This window comes from Aquila chrysaetos, chromosome 7 (assembly GCF_900496995.4).
Source record: "Aquila chrysaetos chrysaetos chromosome 7, bAquChr1.4, whole genome shotgun sequence".
NCBI classification, from domain to species: domain Eukaryota; kingdom Metazoa; phylum Chordata; class Aves; order Accipitriformes; family Accipitridae; genus Aquila; species Aquila chrysaetos.
Genome location: NC_044010.1, coordinates 13009557 through 13023931, shown reverse-complemented (window position 1 = coordinate 13023931; position 14375 = coordinate 13009557). Strand labels below are relative to the sequence as shown.

The 14375-nt window shown below is 39.8% G+C and overlaps 1 long non-coding RNA gene across 1 annotated transcript; it reads right to left on the bottom strand.

Annotated features, from left to right (window-relative positions):
• Positions 1-3821: 3821 nt before the first annotated feature.
• Positions 3822-14163, bottom strand: LOC115344076. The gene is made up of 2 exons (XR_003924404.1): positions 12760-14163; positions 3822-5341 (listed from the first exon to the last, which is right to left on the bottom strand). It is a non-coding gene; the product is annotated as an uncharacterized LOC115344076 (long non-coding RNA).
• Between the last annotated feature and the right edge of the window lie 212 nt (positions 14164-14375).

Sequence of the window (14375 nt, the reverse complement as noted above, 5' to 3'; positions counted from 1 at the left end):
GCTAATCAGTCTGGGAAATGACAACATTCTGGTTCTGTAATGATAAGAGAAACAAGTAAACACAGAACAGGACCCAGGATGAATCAGAGGAACCCTGGTCCCATGGCTGCAGAGGGCAACAACGGATCTAGCCTGCTTTCCAGTCAAAGCCACGGGTCAGCCGCTCCCCTCACCCACCCGAGTGCCACCACTTACAGCACACAAAGCAGTGTGTAGGAAAGGCAAAGGGTCCCAGCTGACACAGCTCTAGCTGCTGCTGCTGCTGTTTGGATTAGGTGCAACCTTGTGGAGGAAAAGGTGACTTCTCCTCCTCCCTTCCCTTTAAAGGTAACACCTGATGAAGTTTCTGGCAGGTGTACGGTGATGGGCCCAGCTGCAGCACAAGTGGGAGAGCCTTGTGAGGGCTGGTCTATCTATGGCAGGGAGGTGGCAGAAAGCCAAGTGTCAGAGCTGGCAAAAAAAAGGAGACATTTGCAGAGACCCATGGGCTTTGTGCACGTGTTTGTTCAAGCCAGGAAGATACTGAAAGCTGCTGGGACAAAAAAAGTGAGCATGGAGGAAAGAAATACCCCAAGGAATGCATGATGGATATTTGCTCTCCAGCCTTGTGGCTTGCTCTGCCTCACCCAGCAGCTCTGAACTCCTGCTCTCTGATCAAGGTTTCCTTGTTCTGGTTTGGTACTTTTGTTTTGCTTTAAATGTAACTTTAAAGTTGGGAAGTTCTGGATAACTCTTGATGAGCTCACTTTAAAGAAAAGGCTCACTCCAGGGCTCCAGGGGATCAGTTATATACAGTTACCTTCAAACTAAAACTGGGTGGTTGTGGCAGCGCTGCCCTGCCTGCCCACTGCAAGAAGTGTCTGGGGAGGAGCAGGCAGGCTGAAGATGCCATCCTTGCAGCCTGTCCGTCTCTGCGCCTAGTGTGGAAGAGGGCTGAGGTGTGGGGATGATACAGGTCATACCTGACCCATCCTGCCAAGCGGACTCTCCTTTCCCTCCCAGTCCTGCATTTGACACTTTTTTCCACACAAGCAGGAATGACTGGATGGTTACAGGGTGTCCTTGCACCATATAGACTGATGTAGAGATGCCAAAATCAGTGCAGGTACTGCAAACCTCGCTACTATGGCACCGATGGCAGTCAGACTTGCTTTGCTTCTCTAGCTGCCTAAAATCCCTGTCCACATGATAAAGGTTTTCCTTCCATTTATGAACACTCCCTTCTGTTCCCAACATCTAGGAATGTTCCCCAATTCCTACTTCATTGTTTTGCCCATAGTTTTCTTTAGGTTTTGACATGTTAGTGAACCTAATGACAGTTAAAGTGCTGGGAATGTCATTATTTTAATTTTCTGCGAAGCTGCTTCATTCTTTACACATCCTAATCTTGAATTTCAGCTTTTTTCCAGTGCTAGACCTTTTCTAAGTACGGACAGACAAAAGCTCCAAATTATACTGTGGTTTGGTGATTGTGAGCAAAATGTGCCCTAGGGCTTAGCCTGAGAATATCAACTCATTTTCTTTAGTGACCCAAGACAGATAACTAGAGGCTAGGTTTCCAAAGGTGAAAGGCTGCTGTCACTAAGCCACTGCAGCAACTTAATTGAATGTTTTCTCCCAGCACTAACAGCAAAGGCTGCTTTTACTATTTGTTCTGTGTTGGGATTAGTATGGCGTATTTGCCTGCCTTGTCTCCGAACAAAAACTGTAAAAGAAAAAAAAATGTTTGCAATTACTTATTGAGTGCCATTCTGACATATCCAAGGGTCATTCACACAGACTTTCAGTCACTCTAGGTCAAAACTCATTTCTGCTTTGGTAAATCACACCCAGGGTGGCTTTGTTGCATGTTATGACCTGTCCCAGATCCACAGATCGTCAGGCATCTAAATTAAAGAACACAAACTTCATAGTGCCTTTTATTTCTGTTTTCCTACAGAGCTCTTGCTTTTTTTTTCCAAGTCAAGACAAATATAAAGATTTCATCTGTAGTATTTTGCTTCCGTTAGGTTGCCCTATTTCTAATTTGCCGTTTGCGTGAGGGAGGAGCCTGGAGAGGGAGTCACCGGGATGTTCATTAATTTCCCAGTAGGGCTATGCAGATCAGTTCACAGCCTAAACATGATAACACTTGCTTTTCTTCCCCGCCCCTTCACATGCACACCCTCATAATGGAGATGGAGGAGAGATAATAAGAGAGGGAACAGGCAGCTCTTCACTGGTTGTGAAACTAATGAGCCCCTTCATTTGGTCTCATTATAAATATGCCACCTCTGGCACCGGGCTTTGGTTCTGTTCCTGGCTGCATCAACATCAATTTTGAGGCACCCTGATGCATTACTAACATACGCAGCAGCCAAAGCTCTTCTTTTCAGCCTTTTTTTTTTTTTCTTGTACTATCTGAGACCTTCCCCTCTTCATTGCTCCCCCTCCGAGAGACACAGAAGCTTAGATTGAAAAGTAATGAGACTATTAATTAGGGATTCTCTAAAGGACAGCTATCCTGACTGGGTGTTGTCTCTGTCTCAGTCTTTGTTCCAGGCATGTTCTGCGAGATTAATTCTTGTTTACACAGATTCATACAAGAAATTAACATCTCCGGCTAGGGGCGGGGGGGGGGGGGGGGGGAGGTTAGCCTGAGTAAACAGCCTGATTATTCTTGAGGTGGACAGTCGAGGTTCATATTGAGGAGACACACTCTTTTGTCTTCTTTGCAATCCTATGATATCTTCATAAAAAGGCATCTTTTCTTCTTTGAAAACTAGGTGTTAGGGTAGTTGCTGATTGCAGCAAGGGAAAGACACAGAAATGTTGCATAGGCTGCTTGTCATTTTTTGCTGTTCACACACCACCCAGGCGATAGGGGTGGGAATCTATTTTCCTGGCTATTTAGAGGTCTCCTGAAATGTGTTTGTGATCTCATGCCAGGTCTGAGGAAAGGCATCTCCTTGTTGAGGTTTTATAGTTTCACCACAGGAACTGAGGACTGAATGGATAATGTCTGAATTTCCCTCAACGAATGTCTCTATTGCAAAATGAAAATGTGCACATAAACAAGGCAACACTAGCTTTTGTTCAGCTGTCATGGATCAGGATAAGAGTTAAAACCTGATACAGGCTTCAGCAAACAAAGCTCAAGGTGTCTATGACACCGAGCTGTTATTTGGATGGTTACTGTTAATATTACCTTTTTTTTTCTTTTTTTTTTTTTTTTTTTAATCTGTGCTAACTAAATCAAAGCTGATTATACTCTTACTGGCTGCAAAGTGTCTTAGAGAGACACCTTCCTGTGATACTAATGGGGTGATCCAGTGCTCTTAACTAACTGATCTGTTAAGAAATAAGATCTTTTAGCCTGCATTGTCACAAGTAACTTTATATTCTTTTAGTTTCCCTGCTAGCAACCACTAAAGTGAATAAGATCTAGTTGAAGGTTAAAAAGACAATCCCTTTAAAGTTGTTAAAAAAATAAAACCCTGGAAACCAACACGATGAAAGTTCCCAAAATGTTGAAAGACCAATCATTTTTCTGAATGATCAATAATTTTTCAAGAAACTTCATATGTATATGTCTTTTTCTTAAGTACACAGCATATACTGAAAGTTTGTTTTTGAAGAAAAACAGAAATTCTGAAACAGAAATAAATATAACTGCTGAAATAAATGTCATTAAAATTGTATTGTTATTAAAAGTGACAGCAAAATATTTCCAAAATGGAAATTTCAAAATCAAAGGAAAAAAAAATGGCCAACCAAGTGAATAAATTCATTAGGTCAAGATTAATTCCTGCATTCACAAGTTTAACACATTCACTCAGCAAGAAGTTTCAGTTATTTTAATGGAGTCTTATTATTAGGCTTGCGGAAGTCTCTCTTGCTTGTAAAAAAATGACAAATGCTGGGTACTGGATCAAGACAGGCTGGCACCATTGGCAGGAGGATTCTTCCTTGCATCTTCTAAATATAGGCTGATCTGGCTTGATCTGAAAGCCTGGCCTAGATGCAACAGTCCTAGCCAAACCTACCATATCCAGATTCTCTTTCCTGAAGGAAACCTGCAGAAAATCTTGACAAATATATCTAATTGAAGGTAACCTTCTAGGTTAGGCACAATCTGGATTTAGACCAGGATATGTAATTGAAAAAAGAAAAAAAAAAAAAATCCTTTGCGATAATGAAGGATAAGCTCTTCTTTTCATGGCTTAAGCAGTGGATAGCTACCCTCATTCTCCTGGACCTCTGCAACATTCAGCCCTGCTGAGCATGATATGCTGCTGTCTCACATAAGAGAGAAAAAATATTTCTTCCCCAAAGGATGCTTCCAAGCATGCAGCTTCCCACACTTTACTACTGATTTGTGGGACTGAGGGAGAAGAAAGGATCCATTGTCTTTCCTTTAGCCACCTATGTATAATGTCTATGTGGACTAGTCAGACAGCATCGACATACCCAACAAGACACAACCACAAATATAGCCAGAGTACTTGGGTGAGGAAGAGGTGGTAGCTGAATGCAGACAGGATAGAGGCAGTATTTCTGAAAATAGAGAACCAGTTCACAACACTGGTGGTCAGCTCAGCTTTAGAGATCTGTTGGACTGGTTTCTGTACAAAGCTTTCAAGAGAAACATCTCAGGGTGGTGCTTTCTAATATGCTCAAATGGCTAGGATGATGACCTCATCTTGGTAATTCATAGCCTTGTTACCTTTTGGCTGAACTACCTTAATGCAATACATGTGTTTGAAAAGTGGTTTTCATTTTTTACCGCATCTCTACTGTGAGCTAGTACATACCAAAGAATAGAGCTTGTTTTCCTAAAAAAGAATTTAAGGGTACACAGTAGGATTTGCTGCAGGGCCTTCCACATTCATTGGCTTTGAATCGGAAATTCATTTATTTCACTCAACATTGGTACCAAACTCTCCAGCTATTTTCCCATAAAAATCTAATGGGAAGCAACATTAAAGGAAGAGACTGTGTTTTGGGATTCCTGGTAGCCACAATTTGTGCATGTGCCCTGTGTACTAGAATGACATGTAATCTTTTTCATTAAAGACACTTTGCTTCCTTGTCCTTCAGCTCATACAGTTAAGGAGAAAAAATTCCCACTATACATGTGATAGGTTAAAAAGCTTAGTATTCTCCAAAAGAAAAATGTTATAGTTACAGCAACTCTGTTCACAAGCTTTCTAGTCAGCACCAATGTGTGAATCCCCTGACCCCAAGACCTCTGGTGCTCTGAGGCTCTCTGCTTCAGCCCAAATCTTAAGTCTTGCACCTGGCAGTGACCTGGCCCAGCCACTGGGTTACCATCCTGGTAACTGATGGAAGATTTCACGTCCTATAGACAGGAAAGATTGAGATAACTGTTAGTCATTGAATCTTTACACTTTCACATTATTTCCTTCTTCCTGCTTTTAAATTTCTGGTACATATCAGTAAAAAAGCCTTTGGCAACAAGAAATTTTACTCCATCATTAACAAGCATCACAAGTGTCACAAAGAATAAGCAACAACACAAGCTTTTTCATAAGAAACAAAATAAAACTGAAAAATTCTTACCACTAATTTTCTTGGTTTGTGACCTTTATCGCTAAATGTAGTATATCTCCAAACCAGTTTGTCAGACACGTATTGAAAATTGAAATGGAGCCATTTACAATATCTTTGTATCCGACAAAATAATAAAAAGTGAACAAAGAAAACTGAAAACAGTCCTGCTAAAAGCTCTACAAATAAAAAGAATAGTGAATGCAGAGGACATTAGGTGGTCTGGTTGAAAATAACAGGTTGTTTTATTTTTCTAAAATGCTCCAATTGAATTTATTTAAGCAGACAAAATCTAGAGCCTCGTTTCTATCCTTGGCTACTACACCCATAAATGTTTAGTTGTAGAAGACTTTACAACATCTATTTCACTTGACAGAAGCCATAAAACTTTCCTAACTTCCTTAACAAACTTAAAAACTACAATAAAAGTTCCAAAGCTAGAATTATTGCCAAGAAGCCAATAAGCTACTTTCCTGACATAGCAGGGAAAAATTCAATAAAAGCCCCAGCTAAATCTAAGGAGGCTCCTGTGTCCGTACCGCAGAAGGCAGCCAAAAATGAGCAAAATTTAAAGCCTATCAATCTGAGCAGAAAAAATAATTCTCTTCAAACCCCAAATTTGACAGTTATATTGTGTGAACTGGATACAAAATAATTGACAGTGTATGAAGTGTTAAAGTTTTAGGAGCAGGGGGGAAGCTCCATTCTTTTATTATGTTTCTGTAAGGTCTTCCAGTGGGTCAGAAGAGTGTGGGGGGAAAGTGTTCGAAGGATGTAAGTGGGGGAGAAGCGACAACGTAGGCAACCAATGGAACCCTTGAAAGATGGGACCAGTACAAAACAAACAGCATGTAAACAGCAATCCCAACTATTTTAAATTGTTTTAACAAGACAATTTCTTCTTTCAGCTTCAAGAACTCCATCTCAAAATAGCTCATACTCTGCTAACCCTAAATTTCATTCTTCTGATTATTAGAAAACTTCTAATTTCCAGTCTAAATTTATTCATTACTATTTGATAAATAGCTACTCCTTAACTGTCTCTTCCTCCTTATTGATAATTATCCCTCAGCCCTAGACGCATTTATCCACATCTGTTCACTCAGCTTTCTTCCGGCTAGTTTCATAAACCAAGCTCTCATTTCAGAAGAGAGATACTCTATTCACTTCATCATCCCATGAGGTTTCCTCTGCATCCGTTTTCATTACATTTACCTTTCTTTAGCAAAGATGACCAGAACTATATGTATTCCAAATTATTTTTTTCTATATTTTTCTATATATTCTACAATTGCACTTATGTATCCTGAACAGTATTAAAACCACATAATTTATCCTGGAATTTTTACAGCTCCATTCTGCAGCTCCGTCATTCTCCAAACAATCAGATCAATCAGTCAACACACCTTGGTCTCCTTCCTCTCCTGTCACCTCCACTTGATGAGTTCTAACTGAATCTTGACTTCAGTTCACACAGAGATTTTTGACTACGCGTTCTAAGCTTAGTATAAGCTGTGCATGCTATTCTGTTACGACTTTAAATAGTACCTTTACATTGCCCACAGTCAACATGTTTTAACCGTAAGTGCTTGAAGAGATGCCTGTAAGAAAGGCCAGAACCACCGAATATACGGTATCTTTCTAAACCTACTCCCTAGCCAGTTCTTTGAATCTGAAATACTCATTTACTAGAGCAAGCGAATGCAAATAATTTCTATATGTAGGTATGTATGTGGGGACCTATCTCCAAATAATCCTCATTAAGCAGCGAATGAGGGGATTTGGTTTTTTTATGAAAAGTGCTCTATTGTCCACAGTGGAATAATTCACTGACTTAAAACTGTAAGTTGCTGACAATGATTTAAATTAGCAGCTTTATTAATGGGGTAAGGTTATGACTTCAGGTTAGGATAGTCAGCAAAAAGTGTTAAAAGACTAAAACAGTGTCTACATGCGGTTCAATTGTCTGTATGTGCAAAATAAAGGTCAGGAGGGCAGACATTCCGGCAAAAATATGTTACACAGCTCAGTAATAAAATTATGGAATATATCTTGTTTGTGAGGATAACCTGATTTGCAATACAGGGTGTTCTTTTTTTCATTTTTAGAACTATTTGAGGTCTCATTTTTAGAACTATTTGATGTCCAATCATCATGCTCTAACTTTTATCTGAAATTGCTTTGGACTTCTGAATTTTCCCCAGATTTCCTTGTAATTGGTTCAGTCTCTGGTATTCAACAACTTGGAAATTCCATTTTCAAAAATGAAATAGAAAAGCATTTCATGCAGAAGAAAAGGAAGATTTTCAGTACCATGAAGGAAGGTTTCATTTCTATAAATACTGGCCTATTTCCCATTCAGTTTAAAATATCTGTAATGTGGGATGCATCTCTCTACAGTAGATAATTCAGATGGGGTTACAGAGGTTCCAGATTTCACATTGGAAATTGCCAATTAACAGATTTTACACTGAGTTCATTTTTACTCAGTGGCACATCATTCTAGAATGACAAACTACAGGAAGATATTTAATACTACCTCATAAACGTGACAAAAACTCAAGCAACTTCGGGTGGGCTGAGCCTAAGCTTCAATTGATATCAAATGTTTTGATATTTATGCTCCCTATAATAAGATATATGTTTCACAGCTAGCTAGATCTCCATGGTACAGCACTGATAAACACAGAAATAGAAGTGATCCATCCCCATAGGTAAAAAGCCCCCAAATGCACTTATAAGATTTGAACTTTTCAGGGTATGATCAAAGCTGAGCAGAGTGAATGGAAAGGCTCATATTGACATCAATGGCCTCTGGAACAGGCTTGATGTGTTGACAGCTAGAGAGATGCTCTGAAACCATCTGAAAATGAATTCAAGGTCTGATAGGACACTGTGGCAAAAGAGATACCATTGCTTCATTCTCCTCCATGTCAGGAAATTATCTCTGAGCTGTCAGCATCGGCTTCTCATTTTAGTGTTTATGTTTCTGGCTCATCTCTCACCAAATGGCTTTCCTTTTGTATGTATGACAATTGATTAGAAATAAAAAGCAACAGGGTCATAAAAGTAGCACACTTTGCATCTATAATATGAAATATTCTTGCACATAGCCAAGTCTTATCTTCTTCAAATAATACCCACCACACGACAGAAAAAGCTGAGACAAATCAGTTTCTGCTAACATGGGGCCTTTGTACTTTAGCATTCCCTTACCCAGCCTTAGCATTATTTAGAAATTTTTAACTTTCCCCTAAGCTCTGATCCACCTTAAAAGCAGCAGTCAGATTCCAATCGATTTGGTGAGATGAATGTTATTTACACTTCAGTTTGCACCTTTTTCTAAGATTTCATAAGAGAATAAATCCACACTTCCAGGGATGGCTGTGCATGAGGAAGTCTGGGGCTGTTAAGCAGAAGTGTTAGACACGTATGGGAATGTATTAGTAAGGGTCACACCTCCATCTTAAGATTTTTAAGTGACAGCAAGAGCATAAGAGACAGCAGGATGGCAAAGAGAGATTGATTTCATGTGGTTTTTTTTCTTCTTGATAACCACGGTTTTTAAATTGTTAAGCATTGCTATCCAACAACCTAGATGGATCACACCGTCTAGGTGCACCTAGACAAATAAGACAAAGCTTTGATGAAATAACACCTTTAAATTAGATATATGATTTCCATGCTATGTATGCTGAGGCCAGGAAGCTCCTAATGCCAAATATGTTTCAAAACAGGGATTAGTAAAGACAATGTGGTGGTACTCCTAGTAAAAATTCACTACAGCAACCAGGTAAAACTGACAGCACTCTTTTGAAGACATCATACATGCATGGGGGACAGGTGGAAATAATCCTGAGAAATCTACACTAAAATAGAGCAGTGCATTGTACCACTTTTTAATACTAACTCTTCCCTTCCCTTTTTCTGCCTGTCTTTTCTCACATCCAAGTGTTCAGCAGGTTCCCTAGCCATCACAAAAGTAACATAGAAAATGTCATTATTGTGATCTCTCCAAATTGATCTGCTCATGGATCCTGCAAGCAAAACCAAAATGGCGAGTCAGATGGCTGGGCTTACTTAAGTTGCAGCTGTTGCAACACTTAAATCTGTTGCATTTGTCTGATCTTCCAGAAAGCTGGTCTAGAGGAGAAAGCTGTTCAAACTCTGGTATTATATTCAGTGTTCTTGGACATCTTGGTTATGCTGGAGATCCCACTATCCCAGGCAAGGTGATGCAGTCATATCTGCTTTACCCTATCAGAGGCTTCCTTCAAGAGAGCTACCAAATTGCCCAGTTAAGCTTGACTTTGCCTTTGTAACAGTACAGTGGTGTAAAATGGCAACACTTACAGAGAATCTGACTTCACTGGCAACCAAATGAGTCATTTATCATACAGGTTTGGGAACTGCACACAACTGTGGTCTGTATGCTATGCTTTGGCCAGATCCTGGGCCAAACGGTCAGAGAAAAATGCTGTAAAGCCCAGTCCTCTTCTCAGTCTGTACCAGTGCAGTCTGTGGTCGAAACCAGTTGACCTAAAAATCAGCATGACCCAGACTCTGAACCGCAGAAGCAAAAGAGCCGTGGTGGCCTGACCCCTGACCAGTATAACTGTGCTGTGTTTGAGGAAGGTTGCTGGTTTGCCACGGTGTCTCTGCTGAGAAGTGCTGCCACAGTCCAGGCTGGGACGAAGGAGGGCGGCGTTTGTCCTTGTGTTAACTGAGTTACCAAAGGGTTCAAATGTATTTTTGAAACCTTTAAAGCCTTGAAATTATCATCAGTAGTCAAATAGCTCTCTTCTAATCTTTCTAGCATTTCTACACTAATTCTTCCTTATTTTCATGAAGGAAAAATCAGCCTGGCTTTTTAGGGCTTACAAGAAGCAAAGATCTGAAGAAAGCCCAGTTCTGGATGATGGCCGATCTGACAATCCTGCCTGGACGCTCACCTTTCTACGCTATGACCCTATGAACCCATGAGCTCTCACACAGCAGTGGCTGGAGTCACACAGTGTTATGGGAAGTTTTATACATGAAGATTTTTATTTGCTTTGCTTTTAGGTACGAGTTTGAAAAGAATGGGTTCAACAGCACAGAAATATTTCATAGGTTCACATTGTTTCTGACAAATTCTTTGTTCTAAAAAAGATCTGGAAGAAAGCAAACAGAAAGGATTTCTTCTGAGGTTTTCAATTTTAATTGAAAATCATGAGTCATTTTAAAATAGCCATCATTGAAATGAAACTGTTTATTTGTGTACTTTATAGTTTTGATTGACCAGAAATTCTTTTTGGGTTTTGGCTTTTTTTTTTTTTTTTCTCCTAATTAAATGAAGCAAACAAGTCCAGGAATCAACATGCAGTCCATATTCCAAGAAAGTAAAACTTGCTTTGCTACTCTCTTGGCTTCTGCTAGGTGAGCAAATCTTAAAAAAAATTACCATAGTTTAGTAGTGTAATATCGGGAATAGGCAAGAGAGCAGCAGGCACCTTGGCAGCACTTGTCTTTGTCATATGCCACAGCAGTCGAAGGCTAGTAGGCAAGCTCTTGAAACTGAAGATCGGATTTTCAAGATGGAGAAAAAGGTGAAGACAGAGGTCAAAGAAAAGATTCAAAGAGGAAAACAATGAGTGATTTTGTTAGCAGGTAGGGATGAGTGTACTAGTGGAAGCATTTTGCAAAAGGTTGCTGGTCTCAGGAGGTCGTTATACCTGGGTCTACAGATAAACAAAGAAAAAACAAATTTTCTTCTCTTTTCTGCTCTCATATTTGTAAAAATACTAAGGGGAGTGAAGGAATTGATCAAGAACTGAGAGCAGTACTAAGGAGAGTATGAAACATGGCTCCATGACTCGTACAAACTGTATACACAGCAGATGCCTGCCACCTCATCTATCTTGATGTGATGTGTCTCTTATTGATCTGCTCAGCTGCCAATACCGGACACCTGGCCAGCCAGGGTGATGAGGTAATCAGCCATCATGAAGATTGATCCACAGCAGTCCATGTGGGACAGACTCTGAGAAACAGGGAATGAGCTAGCGCTTACTAAACACAATGGAAATGTTTTCCTTTTTGTACAGAGTGAATTAGAGGTATCTTTTGATTTTAAGGGCACCACAAGTGTTAACGTGGGTTCACAGCAGTCAGTCTGCAAGGGATGTAAAAGAAGCAAGCAGCTAGGAATAGATGAAGTAAGGTTTCCCTGAGGGTTTTCTCTTGTGCAACACAAAGTACTTCCCCTACCTTCCTTGCTACGAGTACATCTGGCTTGACTTTATACAAGCCCATCCAGTATTGTCATAGTAGCTCATTTCTACCTATTCACACAGCATTGCAAGTCAAGTAAAAGTTGTCCTATTGAAGCCAGGGCTAACAAGAGGAGGCTATTTTTAGCATGAAAGCGAGTTTAACAAATGAATCATAGCTAAGGCAGCATGACAGCCCTGCTGACTAATTAACAGAGATACCAAAGGTGATTTTGTAACAGAGCCAGAATCACTACTATGCTGGGCCTTCAGATCAGGTGGATTTTGCAGCTCTGTTGTGTTGTCCAACCAGAAAACACAGCCCAAACATACTGCGAATCTGGCCCAAACACACTCTGACACCCTGCTCCAAGACAGATAATTAAATTTTTCCTTGTTTTGTTTGGCTTCATTCTTTGTTCGTCCTAGCATTAATCAGAACCCTTATTACTTGCAGCCTTTCCCTCTTTTGTTATTCATAAAAGTGTCTAATAGCTGATGAGGTGGGCCACGGCAGACTGGGTTGAAGCCCTCCAGCTCTAGAGGAGGACTGAAACTCCTCCTCTGTAGGGTGACAGGTGACAACACTGGCACAAAAGTGGGCAGAAATCAAAACCAGGATCAGGACTTGATGTTTAATTCCTAGGCATATCATGTGATTCCTGGCCAAACCCTGTCCACTCTTGTCTTCAAGAACTTTAGAGGTGCCCAGAGTTTTTAATACTTGACATAGATCAGTGAAAAGAAAATACACCAGGCTCTTCATTAATCTCTCTCCCAAATTTCCCACAGATCTTTTTAAAGAATATAGAATGTTGTTCCCTGGAAGATCATTTTATAGCAAACAATTTTCTGATCACAGAGTTTTCCCACAAATGAACCAGCTTTGCCTGTGAGACAGTCTCTCCATGCTCTCTTTTTCATTGAATTCCTATTAAATTTGGCTGAACCCACGTACCTTTAAAAAGACATTTTTTTTCTGTAGGCCATTCTGTTTCAGGAAGTTCTCAGCTCGCCATTGCTAAGCTTCTCTTTTGAAATTATTATCTCAGGAGCTGCTCCCAAGGGAAATTACTGCAATCCAATCACCACAAACGTAAATTAAATCAGCATCCAATATAACCACAGTGGTTTGTGTTTCCCCCCACTCCTTTCTCCCTTTGAGAAATCTAATTCTGGAACTACTGGAATAAATTCTACTCCCCACTTCCCATAAGGAAATAGCTGCAATGATCTGAGAGCAGATATAGTCTGTAGGAAATCACAGTACAACTTAGTTGTGATGTTTATTCTAGTTCATGACTTCAACAGCCTTCCTTCTGATGAGCCTCTCTCCTCCTCTGCCTTTGCCCTATATTTTCTGTGGTAGGGATAAAGTTGGGAAACCCACCATCTATGTGAGACCCTGTTTACATCATCCCACATCAGAAAATTGTACTTCCTTGTGTGCGAGTTTGGAAACACTCCTCATATGAGCTGAAATTTAGAACTGGTCAGCAAAGCATTTGGTTGGCAATAGCCTGAGAGATATAGTACGTGCCTCACCTCACAGCTAAGTAAAAGGTAGAAAATTGTTCAGGTTAGAGAAGTGTAATGTTAATTGGGAAAAGCATCAGGTTCCACATATTAGCAACCAAGAAAAGGAAAGGGATAGGTGGGTAGAAGCTGAAGGAATGATGAAGAAAGTTGAAAGCCTTTGGAATTAAATATCACAAGAACAAAAGTATGTGCGTTACCCAAAATTGTCACTTTGATCTCAATCCTTACTCAAGAACAAACTCAGCTCCCTGCGTACAAGTCTGATAATTCAGATAGATACCAAATAAGCCAGCAAAATGCCTTCAGATGTGTGTCCCAAGTCACTAATTGGTCTGCATCATGTGTCTTGAAAAAGCCGATGCTAGAACAAATTACTCCGAGTGCCACATTTAATGTTATTTAACAAGTATTGGATAGTATGTAGAACAGGGATGTTCTTTCTTCAAAATAAAAGGTCAACTAATGTCCACACAACCTGCAATGATGAAACCTGGGATTATGAACAAATGACATATTTTACACTTAAAAGCTATTCTATATCACTTTTTATGGGAAAAAAAACGTTCTGCTTGGCATCAAAAATGTTATCCCCCAACAATGAATGCTATTCAAATAGTTGCTACAAATGTTGAGAGAATCTTTACATCAGTACTTTGGATTTCATTATGCAGGATTTAAAACTTGCAGCAAATCTCCAGTCACCAAACTCAGCACGATCTTACTCTTATGCCATTTACAGAACTGTGTTTTATTCACATGGTGTTAAAGTGTATCATGGCTATTATTATTATAATTATTAATAACTAATCTTCAACATTAAAACAACAGCCTGATGTATCAGTGATGTAAAGAACAGATAAAAACTAAGTTCTTCATACTCCTGACCAACCCTGTAAATCTAAAAAGAAATATTAAAATCTTGGACTGTTTTTTCTCAAATGCAAATACACAGACGTACATGCATTCATTTACTTTGTTCAGCAAGACTATAATTTTCCTTCTGAATACATATTAGGTAGGAACGGTAAGTATCAT